The sequence below is a fragment of the Neophocaena asiaeorientalis genome, unplaced genomic scaffold (genome assembly GCF_003031525.2).
Source record: "Neophocaena asiaeorientalis asiaeorientalis breed wild unplaced genomic scaffold, Neophocaena_asiaeorientalis_V1.1 scaffold455, whole genome shotgun sequence".
Lineage (NCBI taxonomy): Eukaryota > Metazoa > Chordata > Mammalia > Artiodactyla > Phocoenidae > Neophocaena > Neophocaena asiaeorientalis.
In genome coordinates, this window is record NW_020173777.1 from 332618 (window position 1) to 338617 (window position 6000).

The window sequence follows — 6000 nt, forward strand, 5'->3', positions numbered from 1 at the left end:
TCCCTGCTGTCAGGGTACTATTACAAAGAGGGACATTCTGAGTAGTCCAGTTATACCTTACATGGAATTAAAAGCATAGACTCCTTTCTCCTTCCTTTCAGGGGAGAGGGTGAAGTCCCCTCAGAAGCTTTGGGGGAAATAAGCTCAGAATCAACTTCTTTATTTCCCTACAACTTCCATTTCTAGCTAGGGCCTTCACAGCACCAGAATAACAGGATAGAAAATGCTAACAAAATCAGTCATCTAGACATAAAAAACAGAGGTATGTGTAAAACTACTGTGATTATTATTTTTGATCTGTGTCTGTTTTTTTCAGGTTTCAGTCAAACCAGTTTCTGTGTGTAGACAAAGATTAAATGCCAGCCCACAGGCAAGGTATTGCTGAGCATACTTTGCTTAATAATATGAAGTACTTCCCCGCTAAGAACCATCTTCAAAGTATGGTGTGTGCGTGGGGAAGGGAGGGAGGAGGTACTAAAGACCAGAGAGACAAAACAGCCAACACTTCTCTTCTAAAGCAACTCAGGCATTCAGTATTGGAGCTGGGAAAAACTCCATCAGATGTTGTGGTCTCTTTATTTGGCTTTTGCTATTTCACCCAAAGGAAAGTACAGCCACTCAGCTACAACAAATCTGTCAAAGATCACAATGTGCGGTAGTGGCAGTTCTGAGAGGAGGCCCAGACCCCAAAACTCTCTGTTCTATCCAACTCCAGGGTTTCCTCTACTCACCAAGGATTTCATCTTCAAAGTATTTTTTATAAATATTAACCAGTGAAGGCTCTGACCCAACTGTGTGGGATGAGAAGAGCAGTCATGCACTGGTCCAGTGAATAAATGTGAAGTGGCAAGAAGCCAACATGGGTTGTTAATTATGCTCAAAAGAGATTCTGGTCTTTGCCAGGGAAAGTCAATGAGGGTTACAGAAATAGTATCATTTTAAAAGATTGATAAAAGGTCATTTAATCAATTCCTCTGTGTCTAGGAAGTCACCATCTCAATTAGTAAAGTCTTCAAATGGTTCTTTAGCATCATTAGGAGACTTTTATTTTGTCTTCCTGCAGCATTCCACAATGTAATCATCACATAGGGGATGATAGTTTAATAACCATTATACCTATCAGGTTTTCTGTCAAGGGACAGCTTGAATTCAAGAATCATGTTCTGGTCTGTGTGTAAACAGGGAGCAAGGATGGCTTCATAAGTGTGTGACCTGTGCAGTCACAAAGAGCCCCATATTTAGAAGGACCCAGGATTGGCTTAGTGATCTATAGTCCCCGTCATGAAAATTTAATAATTTTAGAAAAGGGTCCCACATTTTTATATGGTACTGGACTTCTGCCAGTCCTGGCAGCTTCACATCCTGCCTGACCCATTTGCATACCTGTGTTTCTGAAAACATACACTGCCAGTTCTGAGCCCACCTAGCATGGGAAATATAGGAACTGGTATTATGAAACTTTAAAAGACATGTCTAAGAACACTGCATGCAAAACTCTCCCAAATTGCATGCTGCCTAGAGAACAGGTGTTGGTAATTTCAATTTAGATACAATTTAGGGAAGTTATGGCCAGAAATGAGAATCTGTAAAAAAAATCTACCCCAGTGCCTCATATTTAACCTCTAGCCATTCCCATTTTGAATCTACTCAGGGTACATGTTGAAACAAGAAGTACCTAAGTGCCAAGCTTCTGTGCTCTGCCAGGCCTGTGAAAAGCACACATGACTCTTTACACTTCGTAGTTTCATTTGTGGGAATGGTTCTAGAAACTGGTGTTGGCAGAGCTTTGGAGTGGTACAGGAGGCAGAACCCAATCCAACTCACTCTTTTCACAGCTGTCCTGGCTTCTGACAGCTGCAAAAATTAGTTTTTGTCAAGTATGCAGCTCAGACTCTAAACAGGCCTCAGTCAAAACAGGACCCTGGGAAGCCAATTGCATAGTTTTTAGTTCCTGACCACAAGGCTTCTCAATGGCTGATAGTTCTTCAGAGAATGTTCATTCTAAATTTGACAATTAAACTAGTGCTGCTTGGCTTATTTCCTAGGGCAACAAAGCAGCAACATGAGTCTTGGGGTGAGACACAATTAATTCCTGTGGAAGTTTGAAGGTATTTTTCTCTTGAAGTATAGTATATAGGCTTTAGTCCACTTATAGGGAAAGGGGAGGAGAGTCAGCCAGCACTTTCACAACTTTCAGTTTTTATCAGTCTTAATTTATGGTTTTTCTATTTACAAATGTGTCCTTGATAACCTTGAGAGTCTTTTCAGGCCATGCAACCCTGATACTGGCTGTAGAAAATAATCCAGAGAAAACACAACCTGGCTTGAAAAATCCCTGAGTCCACACCCAGGCTTTTCTGTTTGGGTTCCAGGCCATATTTCCAACATTTTAAGAGATCCAGTGTGTGTTCAGGGTTCTGGGATAATCTTGACAAATGTTACGTTGAAGAGAAAAAACTTATTTCTGTTCATCTTCCAGATAGAGCAATAAGGAAAAACAGAAGAATAGGCTTGTGTCTGGTCTCTGCCCCATAGTAACAATGTGGCTTTTCACCTCTCAAATCCTCAACTTTATTATCGATCAGATGGGAGTGATGACCCTTGTTCTACCTATGACATCATTTTTTATAAAGATCAAATACTATCATTAATTTTTTCAATATGTATACCTAGTTGTACAAGATACTATCTTAAAAATACAGGGGCTGGGGGCTTCCCTGGTGGCGCAGTGGTTGAGAGTCCACCTGCCGATGCAGGGGACACGGGTTCATGCCCCGGTCTGGGAAGATTCCACATGCCACGGAGCGGCTGAGCCCGTGAGCCATGGCCGCTGAGCCTGTGCGTCCGGAGCTTGTGCTCTGCAATGGGAGAGGCCACAACAGTGAGAGGCCCGCGTACCGCAAAATAAATAAATAAATAAATAAATAATACAGGGGATAAAGGTAAAGAATTATACAAGAAAGAGCTATGAGGCTTCACAGGAGGTAGGACTTATTTTCAGCTGCAGGGATCTTGAAAGGTTTCTTGAGCAGGAGCATGCAAGCTGACTTTATGACATTGAAAAATGGTCAAGTTTATCCAGGGGGAGATGGGGCAAGTAGGGACTGTGGAAAGAGCAGGCTCTTCTGGAAAGCACAGATTGTGTGTGTGTGTATGTGTGTGTGTGTGTGTGTGTGTGTGTGTGTGAGAGAGAGAGAGAGAGAGAGAGAGAGACAGAGAGAGAGAGACAGAGAAACAGAGACAGAGACATTGGGCAATTCAGATTGAAAAGAGCACAAAGTGAAAGGTCAGGCCTACTCAAAGTCCCAAAGCCAATATGTCAGAGACTCTGCAAGTACCCAGTTTTTTCTCTTGTACTGTCTGGATCTCTGGCTTTAGGGAAAACATGAAGCAGAAGTAACCTTGTACCATCTCATAATTCCTATTTTCATCAGGCCTTCCTTTTGCTTGTTTTGCTCAAGCCTGTCAGGAGAAGCTGCCTGAGAATCACCTGTTCCTGGCTACTATGCCCACAAGGAGGCAAGAAGCCAGGTTGAGTAGTACAATCTATAGTTTCTTAACATCGAGTGAAAAGTGGACATTCCCTTGCGAACCTGATGGGTCTCAGAGTACCACTAGCTTCTTCTCAGCAGGCTTGGACCAAATGTCACCTTTTGTCATTCTCTGCAGACGATAGCAGTATGCAAGTAGTCCCAACTCTGCCTCTAATTCATCATGAGATCTTAGGCAGGTTACTTTGCCTTTCTGTGTCTTTGTTGCTCATCTGGAAACCAAGTGTGTTACAAAAGTAAGAGAATGGTTAAGCAAGAAATTCCATTAACGTCTAAATGCAAATGATATGTCAGTATATAAGAATGTGTATATAAAACAGAGTTGAGGCAACAGCAGTGAAAACATGTAGCTCACTTCAGTCTGTAACTCTTAGGTCTTGCGCAAGTCCTTCCCCTCTCTGAGCCTCATTGTCCCCATTGTAACATTGGAGTGGGGGTGGGGTTGGGTTGAACTAGAGAATCTCTAAGTACCTCTAAGCACTGACATCCTATGAATTTGTGCAATAATGTTAAATGAAGAAAGCAGATCATAAAATTCACATGTACATGAATAATTCTGTAAATGTGTATGTGTGAACACTGCTGAGAATCAGAGGAGATTCAGAGGAGAACTCAGACTGATTTAAATAACTGTGTTAAAAGTATTTTAGACTTTTTTCCTACTAAGAGTACAATAATATTAAAAATAAAATTGAATATCTATGGACACATTTTGAAAGTTTTGCCCAGTTCAATATTCTAGGATTTAATCTTCAAATACATTTCTTTAATAAAAAATGAGCTGTCAGTATATATATACATCTCCTGATAAGTTTTCAATGCTTTTTCTACCTTGAACCCCTGTTACTATTAGATTTATAATAACACTTTCAATAAAATAGTCCAGGTGTTAGCACTTTCAATGAAATAGTCCAGGAGTTGGCAAACTTTTTTCTGTAAAGGGATCAATAATGAATATTTTAGCCTTTGTGGCCTATTCAGTCTCTGTTTCAACTACTCAACACTGCCAATGCAGCACAAAAATAGCCATAGACAATATATAAAGAAATGAGTGTGACGGTGTTCCATGAAGCTTTATGTACAAAACAGGCAGTGCCTGTAGGTTGTTAACCCCTGAAATAGTTGATGATAAAATCTAAAAATATAAAAGAGTTCAATAGTTATAAATACCATCAATGTCTTTGAGTTTTAAAAACATTTAAAAGAGAAAATATTCTAAATGTATAGTTTTATAGACAGTTCTACATTGTAAATAGGTTCTCTTCTGACAAAATTTACTGACAGCTACAGGGTATAATTTATGGTAAAGTTTGCACACCCATACCTAGTCTTGCCTTGTGTGTCATGATCCTTCTGTTATTTCAGGCTCTGGCATATGTGAATTACACAAAATGCCAAGTAGAAGTAGAAGAAAAACATCATTTTCAAAAAGTGCTTGGTATTTCCTGGTGCCCACTCAGGCCAAATAGCCATACTAAACTATATTTCCTGATGAAAGGCTCACCTGTGTCAGTCCAGAAAGTGATTTGTGAATTTATCTCAAAATTAGTCGAAATTAGATTATTGATGTATTTGAGCATATATGTGTCACTAAAGTTCTGTGGCACTTTGGATGTGGGAGAAAGGGTTGATATGTGGTTTGGGTGGTATGGTTTGGATTATAAAATATTTGCATTTCTGGTACATTTCAAGGGTTTACAGAGACATTAGGACTGGCTATTAGCAGTCAGGATTATCCTGAATCCCAGTATTCTAGTGACACCGAGTCTTTATATGTTGTTTCATATGTGTTAATCTTTTCTCCTCTGATAGTCTGTAAGACCTTTGAAGGCAAAGACGTTGTCTAATGTTTCTTTTATCCTTAATGTAGTGATTAGCACTGTGTGAAGCACATACTGGGTGCCCAATATTTATTTTGGAGTATACTGAACATTCAAATTATTCCAGTGCCTGGTACATATTTAGGGAAGTTTAGAGAGACAGTAGTTCCATGCACTAAAGCCAGACAGCCTGTGTTTTAATCCTAGCTCTATCAGTTTTTAGCTGTGTGACCTTACAGTAGTTACATAACCGCTCTTATGTCTAAGTTTTTTTTTAAATCTTTAAAAGAGGATAATAATAGTCCCTGTGTCATAGGGTTGTTATATGAAATAAATGAGTTAATAGGCTCAAAGTGCATAGAATGGTGTGTGGAACATAGTAGTGGAACATAGTAGGCACCATCTGTATTAGCTATTATTATTAATATTTGTTGAATAAATAAACAGTGGATAAATAAAGTCTCTAGTACTTACAGAGCTAATATTAACCCTATTACAAGTTTTTTCTTTTTTTACATCTTTATTGGAGTATAATTGCTTTACAATGGTTTGTTAGTTTCTGCTTTATAACAAAGTGAATCAGTTATACATATACATATGTTCCCATATCTCTTCCCTCTTGCGTCTCC